Raw genomic sequence first — 22,262 nt, 5'->3', positions numbered from 1 at the left:
ATAAACATAAATAGGATATCTATTCTCCAAGTGTTTAATATTAGTTGGAGATCAAGGTATGAACCCATGAAAATAGCTGTGGAGTAACAGGGTAAAATCATGTATTTAGGGCCCCCTAACTGAAATTTGGCTCACAAATTTATGAAAATGCGTCTAGGTAGAAGCTGAAGGGGAAAAGAAGTTATTTAAAAGTGGGATACAATGCCTTTTTTTTTCCCCCTGCTAGAAGTTGAGACTAATACTCCTTTGGGAGCTCCTCTCCTAGGAAAATCATTTGGGTATTTTTAGTCATGCAAACGTGATGCAGAGAGTACAGCGATGGATGCCTGAGAAGCTGTGGCTCACCGAGCTGAACTGCTGGGAAGAATAACAATATAAAGGGTTGCCTTGGTTGTGGCGAAGGCTGTACGTTTAGATGAGTTATTTCGTGAAAACAACTTTTCTCGAACATTTTAACAGATCTGCTCTGAGAAATATATTTTACATTCTATGTGTGATCCAGTACTAAACACACAGCTTTTTCACAAAATAATTTCAGTTATTGCACAGATATCTTTGAGAATTTCTATTGCTATTTTGTGTTTTGTTTTAATGCCTATAGTAACTATTATATTGACTTAAAGCATACCACTGGGTGGTGAAGGACCAACCCAAAACAGACTACTCGCCAAAGGATTGTTTTGGCAAAAAATTTGCCAAAGGGTTACTTGCAGAGGATTATTTTGAGTTGAAAGCAGTTAAGAAACTTCAAACACAGGAGGAGCTCTCTGTCCTTCCCCTTTCTGCCTAAAAGCAGGGCATAATTTTTTTTTTTTGTAAAGGAAATTTACATTTGTAAAGGAAATTTCCATACAACTCATCATCTGAGACTGCATAACAAACCTTACCAATCAACTCTTATTTACCTTATTTACCATACATTTCATGTAATTTTCCCACAATTTACCCCATTCCAGAAGCCCAGACACCTCTTTTCTTTTGTCTAGTCTCTTCTCCATACATTATCACCCTTTCTTAAAATGATATATAAATCCCAGGATTAACTACTTCTTTAGGGTTTTCAATTATTTTCTGTGAAGACTCCTGTGTGCATAAGAAATAAACTTTTCCTTCTATTAATCTGTCTTTTGTCAGTTTAATTCACAGGCCTCAGTTACTCAACCTAAGAGGGTAGGGGAAAAATTCTTTTCTTTCCCTACAGTTGAAATCTATAATCTTAAAACAACCGCTTTAGAAGAAATGTTTCATTTCCAAGTATAGATTTAGAGTACAACTTATTTCTAATCCTTGTGGAGATGCATTTTTGTTCAAGGAGTTTCTCATGGGAGATCTAGAAATGACTCAGAGATTGCAGGAAGGACATGCAGGCAAAATCTTCACCCTGCACTTCTTGTCCCACCATAGAGTACCCATTTTATGACATTCAACTTGGAATGTGCTCCTGGTGTTATTAGAAATAATCCAGAGCACACTAATGGTTGACTGGCTTCTTCTGATTAACTTGTCCATGTAGGTGTAAAGGAAATCTTGTTAATGTGCGAGTCACTGTAGAAGGCATCAATCCCAGAAGAGAAACAATGACCAGGAGAGAAACATTGACTTGAAAGAATGTGGAAAAGCGGTGGGGGCTTCTGGAGAGTGACAGTAAACTGAGCACACATACACAGAGACTGGGGGCTACAATCTAAGAGTCCACAAGAATGAGTCTGAACCTGTGCTTGCAGAGAGTAGCCATTTCCAAAAGCATTTTTAGTTTTCTTGGTGACACTTTCTTATTTACCTGAAATTTCCACGAAGTCTTGTAAGAACTCACAAACTGACCTTACTTCTGTGAGGAGAAGTTATTGTAAGGGTCTCTTGCATGCCTGGGATGGGACAGAGTAGCCTGGAGCAGTGCCTTATCCCCTAAGACCAGAGGGACTGTACCAGTCGTGGATATTAACCAAGGCTGATGGGACCTGCTAGAGCAGTCATCTAATGCAGGTCAGGCCCCTGACTACAAGCCAATGCCACGGTGGCTTGATAAGAAGCCACAAGAGCATACCCAAGGCCCTGTTCCTCGGCACAAAAGGATCTCTGGGATATAACTTGGGCAGTGGGTTTCTGTGCTGAAAGGCAGGGCACTTGAATTACTGTAATTTATATAATAAAATTTAATGTTACTGTGTAAGCTGGTGAAAAAGCCTAAGTTCTATGTTTGTTTGTCTGTTTATTTTTTTCTTGGTGCCAAGTAAATAATGCAGCCATCAGTTGCTCTTAGAGGATAGAGGAGCATAACGGGACCAGCTTACTTCTCAGAATTTGGAATCCGACTACAGTAGGTGCCCTTTGATAGGGCAACATGGAGAAGAAATGCTTCACCAGCGGACTGGGGTGGGCCATAATATCAGAGGCAGGGTCTTATGATGACGAATGTGGTTGCTCAAGTTTACCAGTGCAGGCTGCATACACTTGAGAACATCTCCTACCATCACGATCATCATTAGCTCCGGCTCAGTGCTGCAGGTCAAAAATAGAAACACAAACAGTGTAAACTCTCCCTGTGTTTTAATTCCAGATACTGAGCTTTGAAAGTAGAATCCAAGTCCCTAATAGATAGGTTTCCAATTTAAGCATTTGCGGTTTCAATTCACAATAGGTTACTAATTGAGCAAGGGGGAAAAAAATCAAGGCTTTCTCATTTTTACCAAAACTCCTAAATACAAAGTAAAGGGGAAAATACCAAAAGATGTACTGAAGATATTTCAAACTCTTTCCTAGTAATGTGATCCAGATCATTTAGACTAATTTCCCCACTGAGAACAACTAAATGACGTATTAAAAGATTTCTTACGTCTTATAATTATTTAAGATGTGACACATACAAAGGATTGTCAGGATAAAATCAAAGAGAAAGAAGGAATCTGGAGAAGAGGACAGAAGCCATTTTTTTCTGTGGAAGCATTTGTCTACCCAGGAACATTTGAATTTTCTACTAGAAAGTCTTATAACCCATGGAGAAGACAACCAAAGCTCAGAAATACCTTAGTTAGGGAGTCCAAGAGGTGACCTTTACATATTAAGTTGGGTCTGCAAAGACCCATCCTCTCAAATTTAGAATGAGCTAAAAATAAACCTACTTCTGCTGACAAACTCTATGGGGTTTCTGGAAAAGTTGCCTTTATCCTAATTAAGGGACAGAGAGGGAATCCTGTCCTAGATAAGCTGTAAACCAAAGCTGACCCTTATTCAGATTTGAAACCAAATTCATATCACCTGAGTGACCAAACACAAACAAACAAAACCAAACATATACACACACAAAAAAACCCTTTAGATCTTGAATTTAATTTAAAGTGATTAGAACTAATAGTTCCCGGAGGGACCCTATGTAGAAATGGACTTTTATCCTTTATCTTAGGCCTTAAAGAACTCTCAGAAGTATTTTTTCAGACAATGTAACTAAGCACATAAGGAAAAAAGAAACCATGAGCAAGAAGCATCAAAAACAAATATACAAACAATCTGCAAACATTTCTTATGGTAGAAATATCAAACATAAATAAAACATGGATTATAAAAAGGTTATACTATGGGGAAAAAAAAAAAAAAGAACGTGCAGTATCTTCCCAGAAAAGGAAGCTATAAAAAGAAATCTAGCATATTAGAAAAAATGCCAAATTGAAATTCTGGAAATGAAGATTAGATTACAATTTGAAATACAACAACTCAATAGATGGATTTATAAGCAAATATAACATAATGAAGAGCAAATAGTGTCATGGAAAATAAGCCAGAGGAAATTGTACAAAAAACAGAATAGAGAAATGAAAAGATGGATCCATAGAAGTTAAGAGATATGAAAGATAAAATGAGAAAACAAAATATATATTTAATTTCAATCCCTTCATAAAGGAGAGAAAAGGGAGAGGCAGCATGTGAAGATGATGACAGAGAAATTTTCAGACATGATAAAAGACATTCAAAAATCCCAATGAATCTCCAGCAAGTAATTTTTAAAATTTTACATCTAAAGACATTATAACAAATGTACAGAACTCTAAAGACAAAAATAACATCTTAAGCACAGCCAAAGAAATGAGAGATCATCTTCAAAGGCACAACAAAGGTAGATATATCATTGACTTCTCAACAGCAACCATGAAAGTCAAGAGATAATGAAATGATATCTTTAATTTGCTAAAAGAAAAATACAGTTGACTCTTGAACAACATGGGTTTGAACGTGCAGATGTATGTGATCTTCTTTATACATAGAGTACTGTAGATGTATTTTCTCTTATGATTTTCTTAATAACATTTTCTCTTATCTCACTTTATTATAAGAATACAGTATATAGGGGCGCCTGGGTGGCTCAGTCAGTTAAGTATCTGCCTTCGGCTCAGGTCATGATCCCAGGGTCCTGGGATCGAGCCCCATGTCTGGCTCCTGGCTCAGCGGGGAGCCTGCTTCTCCCTCTCCCTCTGCCTCTCCCCCTGCTTATGCTCTCTCTCTTTCTGTATCTCTGTGTCTCAAATGAATAAATAAAATCTTAAAAAAAAAAGGAATACAGTATATAATACATATAACATACAAAGTATGTGTTAGTCAACTGTTTATGTTATTGGTAAGGCTTCAGGTCAACAGTAATCTATTAGTAGTTAAATTTGGGGAAGTCAAAAGTTACACGTGGATTTTTGACTGTGCAGGGGTCAGTGTCCTTAACTCCCACATTATTCAAGGGTTGACTATACTGCCAATTGGAAAATCTATGCCCAGAGAATCAACCAATTGAAAGGTTATTTTATTTTCAAATATTATTATTAACTTTTTTGAGTTTGATTGTGGAAAATAGAAAGGAGGTTTAAATAACTAATATCAGGCATAGAAAGTAGATGCAATAGACCAGAGGTCAGCAAACTATGGCCCGCTGGCTTGCTGCCAAATTTTGTAATTAAAGACTTATTAGAACACAACCGTGCCCATTCATTTATATGTTGCGTATGTTGCTTTCATAAGACAGTGGCAGAACTGGTTAAAAGAGCTGTGACAGAGACCATATGGCTCTCAAGCCTAGTATTTTTAATCTTGCCCTTTAAGAAAAATAAGCAAATTTGGGGCGCCTGGGTGGCTCAGTCCTTAAGCATCTGCCTTCAGCTCAGGCCATGGTCCCAGGGTCCTGGGATCGAGCCCCACATCGGGCTCTCTGCTGCGCGGGAAGCCTGCTTCTCCCTCTCCCACTCCCCCTGCTTGTGTTCTCTCTCGCTGGCTGTGTCTCTCTCTGTCAAATAAACAAAATCTTAAAAAAAAAAAAAAAGAAAACGAAGCAAATTTAATGCATTACAATGAATCTCACAAAGAAAATGTGCAGAAATAGCAAGAGCCAAAACAATGCATAAAAACTCACTCCTTGATGGAAATTTCAAACTATGCATGTATTATATAAAGCTGCATATATAGGTGGTAAAACTATAAAGAAAATAAATAAAATAGCTATCACAAAAGTCAAAAGAGTCATTTTTGCTGGCGTGAGGAAGGACATTATGATCAGGGAAGAACTCAAGGGTTATGTGTGTGAGAAAAATGTTGTGATAATAGTGATGTTAAATTTCTTGGGTGGCAATTATAGGTAAGTTTGCGTTATGATTTTTCATTAAACTGGACACATATGTCTTCTGGATTGTTATGGACTAATTTTGTTCCCCCAAAATTCATATGTTGAAGCCCTAACACCTATGAGAGTACACTTGGAGATAGGGCCTTTAAAGAAGTAATTAAGGTTACATTAAGTCATAAGAATGGGACCCTAATCCCATAGGACTGGGGTCTCTTCTAAGAGGCCATGTGAGAATACAGCAACAAGGTGACCATCTGCAAGCCAAGGAGAGAGGTCTTAGGAGAAACTAACCCTGTCCAGGGACTTCCAGCCTCTAGAACTGTGAAAAAAGTTAATTTCTGCTATTTAAACCACCCAGTCTGTGCTATTTTGTTATGGCACCCCTAGGAGACTAATACATGCACTTTCTTGTTTATAGGTTAAATTTTACAATTTTAAAAATGCAGATTTTTCTACAAAGTTTACAGGCATTTCACACACAAATTTTAGTGTCATTTTCTAAACACTATTTTTCTAAATAGAGAAATATTTACCAATAAGCATTGGGAACCCTTGCTTGCTTGGCCCTGGGAGGTGTCCTAGCAATTTGTTCACATGGTCACATGTTTTTGTAAAACTTACGAACCTAATGTAACTGTAATGTAGTAAGATTGACCTACTTCACACCTTCCCTTGTGTCAGTTGGGTTGCTTTGATGTGTCTGTGACATTTTGGTGATCTGGCTAATCACAGTTGAATTTAGTTTGGGTTTACAGGACATATTTTTTTGGTTCCCAGTCACTTCTATGTACAGTCAAGTGATTTTTAGTCATCTGTGGGCATAGTTTGTATCATGATAAGGATGTTGGTATCATAATATGGAAATGCCCACCATAGGAGTTACATAGATAGTGAAAGAGAAGAAAAGTCTGAGATATATGAACTACAAGCTACTGTGTGGGATTTTTTTTTTTCTTAATCATTTCCTGTACAAAATTATAAGCAGAGGATTCTGTTTCACAGCATCTAGTAAAAAGAGTTGTCTCACGTCAAAAATATATTCATAAGCAGCACGTACAATTGTAAAATTGTATTTTTTTCTTTTTGATGGAAATTTTGCAAAACAGAACTTACCTGAATTCCTGTTTGTAGGGCTTAATCGATAGCAGTAGTACAAACAGCATCCACATTTGTAACAGCTCATGTATAGAAGCAACTTGAGAAAACATTCTCAAATTTCAGAACAACCCTAATAATTTATGGCATTACCAACACCAAGGAAGCAGACTTTTCTAAGCTACTGATAACAAATATGTTTTGACTAATGATGCTAGAGGAAAAATCAATTAGCCCTTTATAGAGAATGATATTTTTAAAAAATTTTTATCATATGAAAAGGTAATCAAATAATATGCAGCAAAAATGCAGAAAAAGTCATTATAGAGATGTGTTAAGCTGGATTGTATCATATTTGTAACATTACACAAATTTGTAATTTGTGGTGATTTCTTCTCATTCTAAATACTCATTTTTGTCCTAAGTTTTTCATTCAGAGTGTTGTTTTAAAGAGCATCCTTCTAAATGATATAAGCATTAGCCCCCCCCCAAAATCTGGGTCTACTATAATCTAAACCATCAGTCTGCTGCTTTTTCCTTTCTTCACTGATGGATGGTTCCGTATTCTCTGTGCTAAGATACAATTCTTCTGTAGCTCTATTTTGTCTTTACCCGGTAACCCTATTTATGAAATTACTGTTACGCATTGATTGGCTTCACATTAGTTGGCGTTATCCTTTCTGTGGAAAGAGCTGTTTTCCACACATTTAATCTCAAGGATGTGACCTTCAATTATGTCTCCCATGGCAAAGCAGTTCTAAGCTATCAGTAATACCAACCTCCTAAGTCTTTGACTTCACACTCTTGTGTTTTAATGGCTTTGGTGCCTTCCTATTCCATAACAAAAGAATCCTCTATGTCATCTGTTTTTACTGCTATTTTAGTTTCCTTGCTATCTCCATCTAATCATCTAAATGAAATAATTTTTCAGTTTTTATTTCTGTCTCTTTTCATCATCTTCTTTACAAATATGTTATTTCCCATATTGAAGTTACTTAAAGGCCTTAATCCCAAGATTCCAGTTAAAAGCTTAGAGGTGGAAACAGGTAAAAAAGTAATCTCAATTTAGACCTGTCAGCCAAACACAATTTAATCTACTTTTCTTTGCATGCTTGAAATAATTTCATGGAAGATAAAGGTATTCTACCCACTACTAGATGTTCTTACTTGAAAATAATGGGAAGTCTTCAAGATCACCCAGTAATGAAGTTAATCTACAATATACAGACACGCAATCAAACTGTCAAAAACTTGGCATCTGCATTCCTTTCTGGTTTTCTAAGCACTTTGTGCCCAGTGCTGAGTTAGGTGCTGTGGTAGATATTAAAGAGATGATAACGTGGTCTTTGCTTTTAGCAGGTAATGGTCTAACTAGGGAAAGTGGTATGGACGCATGAAGTAACGAAGACAGGTGAAAGTCAGTATCGAGGTAAACAGAACGAAGACAAAGCTACCCATGAACTGAGGCCTTAGGAGTAATTTCAGAGTAACAAATAGGATTGGAAAGGATTTTACAAATAAACTTGAGTAAATAAAATAATAATATGATATACCTGGAGATCAAACTGAAGAGTACTGACAATTTACTCATCTTTCCAGGTCCAATTCAAAAAGCACTTATACCCAGAAGCCTCCTGAAGCTCCCTAGTCAGAAGGAATAGCTCCATTTCCTGTTTTCTTCCTTCCTTCCTTCTTTCCTTCCTTCCTTCCTTCTTTCTCTCTCTCTCTCTCTTTCTTTCTTTCTTTCGTTTTTAGCTCTCTTTGTTTCTCTTGAAACACTTGCCAAACATAAACATATATGTCTATTATACAATAAGGCAGTCTTCTTCAAATTGACTATGAACTCCAAAATGGCACAGATTGATCTTCATCTCTGGACTCCATACATAGTCTTGCAGTAATAAAGTAAATAGTGAGTACATCGATATTGTGTAGTAAACAGACTCTTTTAATTACATGTGACTGAAACCCAATATAAAAAATTTAATCTGAACTTGAATGTATTGGTCCATGTAACTGAGAAGTCCAAGAGTGGGTCTGGCTTTATATATGTCTTGATCATTATGCGCAAAAAATAACATTTGTGTTCTTTCTCCTCAACACTGAAAAGAATATGGCCAATTGCTTTATAGCTCATAATCCCTCTAGAAGACTAGTTTGTCTCTCACAGGTCCATAGCCATCTCATGGAGGGATTCTGATTGGCTCAGCTTGGTCAAGTGACCACTCTTAATTGCTTCATGGGAATGAACAAGATAGTGACTGATCATGCCTGGCCCCTTGTTCCCACTGTGGCAAAGGATGGGATGGAAAGGATGGCTCCTAGGACTGAAAAAACCTGCCTGGGTAAGGGCAGCAGGTGGACCAAAATATATATATTTTTAAAGATTTTATTTATTTCACAGAGAGAAACAGCGAGAGAGGGAACACAAGCAGGGGGAGTGGGAGAGGGAGACAGGCTTCCCGTTGAGCAGGGAGCCCGATGCGGGGCTCAAGGGTGGACCAAAATAAAAGATGTCTGCTATATAAAGTTATAGTAGGCTAATTGATTTCAGCTACAAATGAAGAGCTGATATTTGTATGGTAGATAACAAACATGCAATAGTCTCTTAATACTGGGGAAGACCTGTTGAAAATAAAATGGTGAAACAATTACAATGGCTGTAATGAGCACTATGGATTAGCCAGTGAAGACAGAGATATCAGAATGCTAATCCAAGTATAAGGATCAGAGAGGCTAGACTGTCCAGCAGTCAATGGAGATGGAGAGATGTCCATTTAGAAAGTGTGAAAGAAAGATAAGTAAGATTAAGTGACTAAATATATAAGTGATAAGAAGGGAAATAAGCCATGCTGATTTCAAATTTTTACGTTTGACAGATATTTGGGAAGAGGGTAGAGGAATATGTTTTGTTTCTAATAAAATACCTTAATTAGATGAATGTGCAGATATCTCAAAGTATATGTGCTTTGAGCTGCTTGCAAGACAGAATTTCAGCTTGAGTAAAAGGTGAGAGGACAGAATAGAGGAGACATTATCGGTATTAATTCCATAGTTGAAGCCAGGGTATTGAATGAAGGCACTTTCTGAAGGAAGCTCAGGAGTATGAAAATTGAAAATTGTGGTTGGATTTCACCTGAGGGAGAAAAGTGTCACTGGGGTAGAAGAGGAAGATGCCCAGTTGCCAGGGCTCAAGGAGGAAGCGAGAGAGTAAAAGTTTAGATTACTTGGCTCTAAAGGAGAAGAAAATTAAGAAGATAGTTGTGACGGTCAGCAAAATCAGGCTGGAATGTCATCAGTGAGAGGCAGTGGCTACAAAAGAAGAAAATAAATATCATAAGAAGAATACTTAATGGAAGGAAAGATTGAGAATCAGAGCCAAATAAGGAAGAATTATCTTCTTTTGATATTGCAGGGGAAGATGACAGAGATATACTGATTCTGCAAAGAGGGTAAAAGATGTTCTTTCTTACCATCTGTTAATCCTGTCACTGTTGGTGGTGGACATTAACTTAAGGTGGTTGGGAATTTGGAGAAATTAGGGGGAAATCACAAAATTTTTAGATGAAACATACTGTTTGAGTCTTCTGAAATTCTGAAGCTCTGCTCCTACATTCCCTGAATGAAGGTAAACGGCACTTTAAAAGCTGATTTTGAACAATGAGGAAACACTCACACTGAAGGCTTTGCACAATGTCCAAAGCCAGTCTCTCTCGGTCCATGGATTATCCATATACCCAATAATCCCTGTGAAGACTATAGGGAGGAAGGTGCTATTTTATCAGCACCTAGGTAACGATCAATTATAATTAACTGGTTAAAGAGCCAGGGCTTCCCAAGTTTGAATCCCAGATCTACCTCAGGACAACAGTTCCGTGACTTTGGAGAAGTTTCTGAACCTCCTCTGCTTCAGATTCTCCAGATGTATAGTATTGTTACCATAACAATAGTGATCTGTGTAATATGGTTGACGTTAAAAATAAACGTTACTATATATAAATTGCTTATGAGTACCGGGCACATAGTAAACATAAATGTTAGTTATTATATTTACAAGTCTCTTAATTGAGTTTTAAAGAAAGAAAATCTTAGATACTTATCCTGACGAGTAACTGTAGATGGGATAAGGTGTCAATGAATCGGGCTTTAAATTTTTTCAATACATTGTGGGTATTCTTAAAATTCCTATCAAATATATGTATTTCTGTTCTATTTGATCTTTGTGTCTCTCCTTTTGGCTATAACACATTGTTTTGATAATTGTAGCTTTAAAGTAAGTCAGGGAGTGTGAATCCTATAACATCATTCTCTTTAAAAATTGTTTTAGTTATTCTAAACATGGGCTTTCTGTGGGTTTTCCATGTGAATTTTAGATGCAGCTTTTTAATTTCTACAACACGAAAGCCTGCTTGAACTTTGGAATTGTATTGAGTCTATAAATAAGTTAGGAGGGAATTGACATATTAGCAATATTCAGTCTTCTAACCTATTAGCACAGTATAGCTCTCCATTAATTTAGTTTTTTTTTTATTTCTCTCATCAGTGCTGTGCAGTTTTTAATCTCCCAAATCTAGCACATATTTTGTTACATTTATCCTTAACTACCTCATATTTTGGTACAATTGTAAATGACAGTATTAAAATTTCAATTTCTAATTGTTTATTGCTAATATATAGAAATACAATTGATTTTTGTATATTGTCTTTGTATCTTAAATTCTTACTAAACCCAATTATTAGTTATAACAGTTTTATTGAAGATTCTTTGCCCTTTTAATTTTGTACGGAGATAATTATGCCATCTGTGAATAAAGACATTTTTACTTCTCCAACTATATATGCCTTTCTTTTCTTTCTTTTTTTGCTTTATTACATAGGCTAGGTCCTCTATTACAAGTTGAAAAAGGATAGTGAGAATGAATATTCTCACCTCATTTCTGATGTCAAGAGTAAACATCCAGTCTTTGATCATTAAGTATGGAAGATACTTGTAAACTTTTCATGATGCTCTGGTTTTTGTTTGTTTTTGTTTTGTTTTTTAGATTTTATTTACTTATTTATTTGACACACAGAGAGAAAGCACAAGCAGGGAGAGCTGCAGGCAGAGGGAGACTCCCACTGAGCAGGTGGAGTGGGAGTCTCAGAGTCACCTGCTGAGCAGGGAGACTGATGCAGGGCTCGATCCCAGACCCTGGGATCATGACCTGAGCCAAAGGAAGACACTTAACTGACTGGAGCCACCCAGGTGCCCCTTCATGATGCTCTTTATAAGGTTGAGGATATATTGTTAAAATCACATATGTAATTTAAAATTTTCTTGTAGCCACATCAAAAAAAAAAAAAAACAAAAATGAGCAAAATTATTTTTTTAAATACATTTTATATAAGATAAAAACAGAGAGGGAGGCAAACCATAGGAGACTCTTAACTCTAGGAAACAAACTGAGGGTTGCTGGAGGGGAGGTGGGTGGGGGGATGGGATAACTGGGTGATGGGCATTAAGGAGGGCACGTGATGTGATGAGCACTGGGTGTTATACGCAACCGATAAATCACTAAATTCTACCCCCAAAACTAATAATACACTATATATTAACTAAATTGAATTTAAATAAAAAATTTAAAAAATACATTTTATTTAATCCACATAGTATCAGTTCAGCATCCAATCAACATGAGCATAATCATGTATTTTGTATTCATCTTTTTTTCACACTAAGTCTTGGAAATCTGCTGATTACTTTATACTTGCCACACAGCTTTGTGTGGCACAGTTCAAGCGGACAATAGACACACATGGTCATTGGTCACCATATTGTATAGTGTAGGCCTATAGTCTTCTTGAATGTCTTTGTCTCATTTTGGTACCAGGGTAATGTTGGCCTCATAGATAAATTGAAAAATGCTCCCTCCTCATCTATTTTTCTGGAAGAATTTCTGTAGAATTGGTATTATTTCATCCATAAATGTTTTATAAAAGTTGCCCGTTAAGCCACCCAGGCCTGTAATTTCTTTGTTGGAAGGTATTTAACTATGAATTCAATCTCTTTAATAAATATAGGACTTTCCAGTTATCTATTTCTCCTCTAGTGAGCTTCGTTAGGAATTCAAGGAATTTTTTCATTTCATATGTCAACAAATTTGTTGGCAGTATTTGTTGATCACGTTCCCATATTTTTTTTTAATATCTGTAGAATTTATAGTAATGTCCCTTTTTTTATTTCTTATATTGGTGATTTGTGTCTTCTCCCCTTTTCTTTTGATCTATCTAGTTAATGCTTGATCAATTGTTTTTTTATTTGTTTCATTTTTTCTTTTTTAAAGATTTATTTATTTATTTGAAAGAGAGTGAGAGCTTGAGGAGGGGTGGTAATGCGGGAGGGACAGAGGAAAAGGGAGAGAGAGAATCTTAAGCAGACTCCACACTGAGCACAGAGCCTGACGTGGGGCTTGATGTCACGACCCTGAGATCACTACCTGAGCTGAAACTAAGAGTCCAACTGCACCACCCAGGCACCTCTAATGCTTAATCAATTGAATTGCTCTTTTCAAAGTATCAGCTTTTGGTTGATTGATTCCCTCCATTGTTTTTCTGTTTTCAATTTTAATAATTTTTGCCCCATGATTTCCTTTCTCCTGTTTGCTTTGTCTTTAATTCTCTACTCCCTTCCCACACCCTCCCTGTTTCTTACAGTAGGAGATTTGATCATTGATTTGAACTGTTTCTTCTCTTCTAAAAAAAACCTTTAAAGCTATAAATTTCCCCCTAAGCACTGCTTTAGCTGTATTCCACAAATTTTGATATGGATAATACTGTGTTTTCATTTTTATACCATTCAAAATATTTTCCAATATTGCTTGTGAGTTCCTCTCTGACACATGTGATAATTAGTAATGTGTACTTTTATTTTCAAATAGTGGTGTTTTCCAGATATCTTTCTGCTATTGATTTCTATCTGTTGTGTCAGAGAGCATACTTTGTATGATTTCAGTTATTATGAATTTATTAAGGATATTAACTGCCTTAGTGAATATTCCACATGCACTTGAAAAGAATGTGTATTTTGATGCTGTTGAGTCCATGGACTTGTTTATCAATGTCATTTAGCTCATGTTAGTTTATAGGGTTGTTCAGGTCTTCTCTATTTCTACTTACTGATTTTTTTTTGTCTACTCATTACATCAGTTATTGAGAAAAATGTTGAATTCTCTAACTATAATTGTGTATTTGTCTATTCTTTCCTTTCAATTCTATCAGTTTTTGTTTCATATATTTTGAAGCTTTTTTGTTAGGTTGCTACCACTTAAAACTTGTATGTCATCCTGGTGAATTGACCTCTTTATCAGTATGAAATGTTGGTCAAAATGTTGTAAAATTCATAAACTTTTAGGTAGTTTGTATAATAAAATCAATTATATACTGACCACAAAGGTGATTTATTTCAGGGATTATTTATTTCTCATGCATGATTTAGTGGATGAGTTTATTGATTACAAAAGCAGGACATTTTTTAAAAGCTGCTGGAATTTTAGAGCACTTATATATTTAAAATATATGAAACTAAATTTTAACAGGCATAAGTATAAAATTCAAACTTAGAATTCAGATGTGGGAAATGGACGAGTTATGTTCTCGTTATACTCCTCGGTGGCCTATAGAACCTTGTACTTATCTCCCAATTCTCTGTTTGCTGATTTCTCTCTTATTATACATAATCTGGGGCAAACAATGAGTCTGAATCTCTGGTGTCCAGCCCGATAGCTGATCCATAGAAGGCACTTAATAAGGTGTACCTGCATCAGGCTTTCTTCACTTCGCAAAAGATTTTCGTTTTCAATACTGAGCTATCTTAAGCTATCTCTTTGAGTTTTATGCTACAGAGTAACAGCCATCCTGGTTTGTCCATGTTTCGGCATGGTCTACCTCCCCAAAACCCCTCAGTTCTGGGATCATTGGTCACCCTGTAGCTTCTCAGGTTACATCTGAATGTTAAAAATGGAAATAAAATGATGTGACTCAAGAAATATTTGTTAAGTTATAAGACTGATGCTGGTTAAAATTATGCAAATGATAATAATTGAGTCATGAGGTTCATTAACACTTTTTTTTTTTTTTTTAATTTTATTATGTTATGTTAGTCACCATACAATACATCATTGGTTTTTGATGTGGTGATCCACGATCCATTGTTTTCGTATAACATCCAGTGCTCCATGCAGTACGTGCCCTCCTTAATACCCATCACCGGGCTAACCAATCCCCCCTCCCCTCTAAAACCCTGTTTGTTTCTCAGAGTCCATAGTCTCTCATGGTTCATCTCTCCCTCCAATTCCCCCTCCCCATTTTTCCCTTCTTTCTCCTAATGTCCTCCATGCTATTCCTTAGGTTCTACAAATAAGTGAAACCATATGATAATTGACTTTCTCTGCTTGACTTATTTCACTTAGCATAATCTCCTCCAGTCCCATCCATGTTGATGTAAAAGTTGGGTATTCATCCTTTTTGATGGCTGAGTAATATTCCATTGTATATATGGACCACATCTTCTTTATCCATTCATCTGTTGAAGGGCATCTTGGCTCTTTCCACTGTTTGGCTATTGTGGACATTGCTGCTTATGAACATTGGGGTGCATATGGCCCTTCTTTTCACTACATCTGTGTCTTTGGGGTAAATACCCAGGAGTGCAATTGCTGGGTCATAGGGTAGCTCTATTTTTAAATTTTTGAGGAACCTCCACACAGTTTTGCAAAGTGGCTGTACCAACTTGCATTCCCACCAACAGTGTAAAAGGGTTCCCTTTTCTCCACAACTTCTCCAACATTTGTTGTTTCTTTCCCTGTCCATTTTTGCCATTCTAACTGGTGTAAGGTGGTATCTCAATGTGGTTTTGATTTGGATTTCCCTGATGGCTAATGATGATGAACATTTTTTCATGTGTCTGTTAGCCATTTGTATGTCTTCTTCAGAGAAGCATTAACACGTTTAACTGGGACGTAGAGGTCTTCAAAAATTACAATTTGAATAAATGATGATTATAAATTTCATTTTTATTTTCCTGTGGAAACTTGTCTTTCCTTTGTGAAAATAGTGTTTTTTATGACTTGTTTTGGTTGACTTTTGATTCACAGGAGGTAGAAAAAGCAAAATTGAATTTTAAAATGCTGTTTCTCCTTGGCTTTACACCCAACCAGGTGAAAAGTGGAACACAAAGTTAAGAAGCCAGTTGGGTGTCTGATTAATGCCATATAGCACATATTTGACAGAGTTGCTTCCATTATGTGTTAACCACTTCCAAGAGAAAATAGCCTTAATTTTGTTGGAGCAAACTGATAGAATAAGCTGTTTTCTTTGACAGTGATTATTCATGACCTTACTTTCCCTTCTATAAACCTCAATTTCAGTACTTTCCTTTGTTTTTCAGCAAAGTGTTTTTTTTTTAAATATTGTAACAGGAATTATGCAAATATAAATCACATCAGATCAGAATTTTTCCTTAACAGCAAGAACAATGTTCTTGCTAGCAAGATAAGTGTTAATGTCTTTAATTATCCTTTACTACATAGCAGCCTGAGAACAAAGTATCAGGCTGCAAATAGAAGCAATCAACTAGACCAGATATGTTGAGGACTAGATTATTAATTCAATTCATGGAGGACAAAGCAGTTAATTACCTTATAAGACCAACTTTCTCAGTCCCTTATGATTTGAGATGTATTTGAGATATGTAAGCTGATATAATCATCATCTGTATCTTTCACACAACTGCTAGATTCCAACAAAGGTATGGCTCAGGCATAATTGAGAAACAATTCCAAGATGGAGAAGTCAGAAGTTGCTGCTGTAGAGAGAGACACTAAGAACACAAATGAAGGATGACTGAATTTTCACAGCCATTTGTTTTTTTCTCCTTCTTCTCATTTTTAAACCAAAAGATAGATGATAAATAATAATGCTCAGTTTCAAAATGTTTAAGGAGTTAATTGAAATATGCTTAGTAGGTCCTAATTTCTTCATGAGCATGTCAGTTTAAGAGGGTTTAGAAATCAAAGGAAAATCAGGTATTAAGAAAGCTCTATGTTCAGGCATCTTGCCCAGCTTTCCACTGTAATAGGTATTGTATTCTCTTTTTTCAGGTACAAATGAAGAGATTTTACAGACTCTTCAAAAATAGCCAAAGATATTTCCTTTTTCCTAAAATTACTGACAGCAATAGTTAATATATATTGAGTGCTTGGTATATGCAAGATTAAACATGCCTATGAGGGACTTACTATTATTAAACCAAATTTTTAAATTAAAAAAAAATGTCTTAGAGACTGTACAAAGACCCACAACTAGTAAATGGAAGAACCAGTTGGAGGCTCAGGGTGCCTGAACAAAGCCAGTGTGCTCTACCAAGCCCTCTCCACAAGGAAGGACTTCATGTGCATGTATGGAAAACTGTGTGTCTGCATTTTATGCTCACACAGATCCCAAAATTGGAGTATTCGTTCAATTTATGAGCAGAGTTCTGGGTTTATTTTTAAGTCTTAACATTATCCCTAAATATTTAGTATTAAATTGTTGTGTCTTGTGTATGAGATAAATTTATACCAAATTTCCAGCTTAGAAAACAGACACAGGAAATACACGTTATATTTTCCTTGTACTCCTCTATGTCCCATAGCATTCATCACACATAATTAACCAGCCTTTCACAAAACATGTGTAGGCAGTTTACTATGAAATGAAGGACTTTAAGATAGTGACCATCAAAAACCAAATGGCTATAGACAACCATTTGCCATTGATACCTAATACATCCTAACCTATAGATCATGAGCTGCGCTCCTTATTTTGTATCCAATCTCACTAGCTACTGCACTGATTCTTCACAGAACTTACTGCCTTACATGCACTGTTGCTTCTTCTGGATTTATTTATAGGCACATAACATCCCTGCAGTCATTTCAGTTAAGTAGTATCTATAAAAAATAAGTTGTGTTGAATTGCTCCAGTAAACCTCAGCTATCTTGTGATAGAACTTTTGGCTTCATAGGTTGGTCAAATTAATGACTTAAGAAAATTATTTGAGTATGTGTTACTTTTGAAGATACTCTCTTCTCTAAATCTTATCTAGGATGATCTGAGGAGGCTTAAGGTAGGATCACACACCTGCAGACAAGACTTGAGGTTTAGTCTATAAAGAATATAATCTGTGCCTCAATGTTTTCATTTCTTTAACTCTTACTGTAAATGATGTGGGTAGTTACTTATTTATTTAATGCTTGGCCAAATCTGAATTAAGATCAACGTCCAAACAAACAGAGGTATCATAGGAGAGACAAAAGTAAAGCATTCATTCTAATGGAAAGAAGAAAGTCAGACACACAATTATAAATGATAAAGGAGAGGTATAATGTAGGCCTGCACTCTTCAACATGGTAGCCAGTGGCTGTAGGTGGCTATTGAGTACCTGAAATATGGAGAATTTTAATTAAGATGTGCTATAATATAAAATACATGCTAGATTTTGAAGACTTGATGTAAGGAAAAAAATCTAAAATATCTCATAATCAATTTCTCAATAATTTTTGTATTGATTTTATGGTGAAATGATATTTGGGACAATTTTATTGAATGTTTTGAATATTTTTTTTAGTGTGACTACTAGAAAAGAGAAAAGAGATCTATTTTTCAACCACAATGACCAAAGGAATCTTAACAGAGGAAAGGCTGGAGAAGGAGACTGTATAAGATACTAGGAATGTATATAGAAAGGGAAACTCCACTTCTGAGGACCCTACACTGTCTTGGAAAAACATACCTAAGCAAATGATCATTATTATGTGGCCCATCCCTGTTTAGAATCGGTATGTGGAGCTGTGCAAATAGACTGGTGGAGGAATAAATGATGATGGACAGAGTCCTGATAATAGCAATGATAGGAGATATTTGATGGGGAATATGCCCAACTCTGCGTAATGCACTTTACATACTGTGACAGAGTATCTTATTTGTTCATAAAATGCCATTTTCTCTCCAGTTTGGTGTGGTTTCCAAGGTGATAATGTATACTTCCTTACCCCAGTAACTTTGGGTTTGGCCATGTGACTTGCTTCAACCAATCTAACATGTACCAGTTCTGAGTGGGGGTTTCAAAATGCATTACCTAGTTCTGCTTGTGCTTTTATAGTACTATCACCCACATGAGATGAACAGACTCCTTCAGCCTGGATCCAGAATGAGAGACACAGAAAACAAATTTGAACCCAAGCCAATCCAGCCTGGTTGAGCCAGAGCCCACATACAAAACATGAATAGGAAAGAAATATGTGTTTCTATAAGCCAGTGGGATTTGAAAGTTATTTGTAATGCAGCATTATTTCAGCAGAACCTAGCTAACACATATGCATAATATTGTTATCTTCACAACAATTCTATAAGGAAGATACTACTAGCTACCACACAGAGATTAAATGCCAAAGTCACACAACTAATAAATGTTGGGAACCGGATTTCTGGAATTCAAGAGATTTTGACTTCAAACTTAGGTTATATTGATACTTGAGGAAAATTACTCTTATTTTATACATAATGAATATGAGAATTTTAGTATTATACTATAGAATACTTTTTTAGAATTTGCATATATGCTTTGTACTGCTGGTTATGGATTCTCCTCAAAGTGTATGTTTCTTAAAACTTGGATCTTTGCCTTATGCCTCTTTGTATTCATCACAATATTGAACTTAGCACTTGGTATATGTACACTGATATGTTTATGTATACTTATAGGAAAAATTTGTACACTGACAGATTGATGTATTGACATTTTTCATGTATTCACTGCTCATATAACATGACAGAGGCTATTATCACCAAGCAAATTAGTCTTTGTGTCTACTCTTTTTTTTTTTTTTAAAGATTTTATTTATTTGACAGAGAGAGACACAGCGAGAGAGGGAACACAAGCAGGGGGAGTGGGAGAGGGAGAAGCAGGCTTCCCGCCGAGCAGGGAGCCCGATGCGGGGCTCGATCCCAGGACCCTAGGATCATGACCTGAGCTGAAGGCAGATGCTTAACGACTGAGCCACCCAGGTGCCCCTTTTGTGTCTATTCTTAAGGGGTCAATAAAAGTAAGAATAACTGTTAGTCCTGAGACCCACTCTCCCTCATGGGTAGGCCTAAGCTTTTGGCTGATGGCTTGTGATTTTGTGTAAGGAAGAGTAACAGACAAACCAGGGCACAGCAATAGAAAACTACACTTTTAAAGACACACAGATTCAGAATCCATTTATCTATAAATTCTAAGTAAATACAGTAAATAATGTGATGAAAAATGAGACTTTCTATATCTGATACCATGCTTCTTTACAAATTTTGTTTCTAAAACATCAAAAGCTCTTATAGGAAGAATTATTTTTTTAAAAGATTTTATTCATTTATTTGAGAGAGAGAGAGAGAGTGCACAAGAGCAGGTAGGGTCAGAGGGAGAAACAGACTCCCCACTGAACAGGGAACCTGATGTGGGACTCAATCCTGGGACTCCAGGATCATGACCTGAGCTGAAGGCAGTCACTTAACCAACTGAGCCACCCAGGCGCCCATATGAAGAATTATTTTAAATGTAGTACATTTTTTTCTCTTAAAATTATAGAATTCCCCATTAAAATTTTTGCCAAAATTGAAGTGACAGGTAAACAATCTATATTCCAAAGGAAAACTATTTGCAGATAATTTTTCCCTTTATTTTTTAAATTGTGAAAACTGTGTATTTATCTTTACTATTATTCTCCAGTTACTGTCTAGTGTCCTTTCATTTTAGCCTGAAGGACTCTCTTTAACATTTCTACTAGCTACAAACTCCCACAGGTTTTCTTTATTTGGGAATGGCTTTATTCCTCCTCCCCCCTCCCCCCCCCCTTTTTTTTTTCTTTGAAGGATAGTTTTGCTGGATATAGAATGCTTGATTAAGACTTTCTTTTTTCTTTTAGCACCTTAACTATATCATGTCTGGCCTTTATGATGAGAAATTGGTTGGTAATCTTATTGAGTAGATCATATTTTTATTGATACACTTCAGACAGATTGTCCTATTAAAAATGTATTAGGATAAAGGAGACAAAAATGAGTTACTGATTAAAAAATCAGTCTTTCATTGGATAGAATTTCTAGGCTAAAAGGAACATTAAAGGTCCTTTTTCCAATCATTTTGGCTAACAGTATGTGAATATTTTATTCAAGGACTTTAGTGATATAATAGAAATTTTTAAGATTTAGAACGCAAAATCAGAATCAGTTGCATGCCACGAAGATTGTGTACTATCAGGATTTGATTACTGCTGCTTTGTAGGCTAAGCCTAATTTATTTAAGGGCAGCTAATAAGAGTCTACAAGGCCAAAAAAGAGCCCTGGTCTTTCTTACTTACCCTGAGCCATAGCAGATATCAATGAGCAACCATGGCATTTTCCTACAGAGGTCATATTCAGCTTTAGAATATTTCTCAAAACATATTCTTTACCCTCCTATATTATTCCTAAGAGTTTATTTTTGAGTGAAGAGTGAAAGTTTCTATGACCGTCTGAGATCTTCTCTCTATTACTGCTAGCCTCATATACATTTACTCTACTGGTTACTCAAGAGATCAGATTGTGATGTTGGGTTCTGAATCCACCTGATTAGTCCCAAACCCCCTTCCTTCCTCATTGTATACCTTCATTTACCAAACAACAGGAACTAATTCGAAACAGCACAGAAGTCAATAGAAGAGTTATCATAGATTTTCTCACTATTTACTCCTTTTATTAATCAGTCTCTGCTTACCCTAAGAATGTAAGGGAAATCAAAGAAACAGGGAGGCAATATGCAGATAGTTAAAATATGTGATTTGACATCATATGCTCTTTCCTATTTGTTTCTTTTGTTTTTATTTCAGGTGTGGGATTTAGTGTAACACCTTTGGTTATAAAAAAAAAAGATAAGACATTTTCCTGTCTTCAGGCATCTGTTTGAACTTCAGGAGATGCCATGAGGGACTGACAGCTCCATATTTCCAACTTTAGGCAAGTGTAGAGAGAGACAGACCCGAGGCGAGAAATAGGTAAACAAGGGATGTAGAAAAACAGGTGCTGAATTTGTTTCCAACCTAGCCAGCATCAAATGTAAAGAACAAAGATTACTGACCTGAATGAAGATGTTGGTACCTTCAGTATCTATGATAACAAGGCAGAAAAGAAGGACAGCATAGAGGGTATGATGAGAAAAGGGTGGAAGGAGAGGAATTACACAGAAAATATTTTTCTTGAATTTCTATCCCACTTTTTGGTTGGTGGGATGCAAAAGGAAGGACATAGGACTAAACACAGTATTCAATTTGTTTCCCTAAGATGCCAAACTTTTCTAGAACAACCTTCTATAGGGCATATTTTCTATCATAGCAATAAGGTATTTTAGAATTAGTCTGAAGCAATCCATTCGTTTTTTTTGTTTGTTTGTTTTTTGTTTTGTTTTGTTTTTAAGATAAGGACACTAAGGTTACTGAATTAAAAGATTTGCCTCAGGTCATGAGACTGCTCACAGGCTCGG

The 22,262-nt window shown here is 36.1% G+C and overlaps 1 pseudogene; it reads right to left on the bottom strand.

Annotated features, from left to right (window-relative positions):
• Positions 1 to 6,765, bottom strand: part of LOC118538356 (glycine cleavage system H protein, mitochondrial pseudogene) — a 31,710-nt pseudogene extending 24,945 nt beyond the window's left edge.
• Positions 6,766 to 22,262: the final 15,497 nt, after the last annotated feature.

This window comes from Halichoerus grypus, chromosome 3, assembly GCF_964656455.1.
Source record: "Halichoerus grypus chromosome 3, mHalGry1.hap1.1, whole genome shotgun sequence".
Taxonomy (NCBI): domain Eukaryota; kingdom Metazoa; phylum Chordata; class Mammalia; order Carnivora; family Phocidae; genus Halichoerus; species Halichoerus grypus.
Note: the sequence above shows the minus strand (reverse complement) of the source record. Positions and strands in the feature narration are given on the sequence as shown.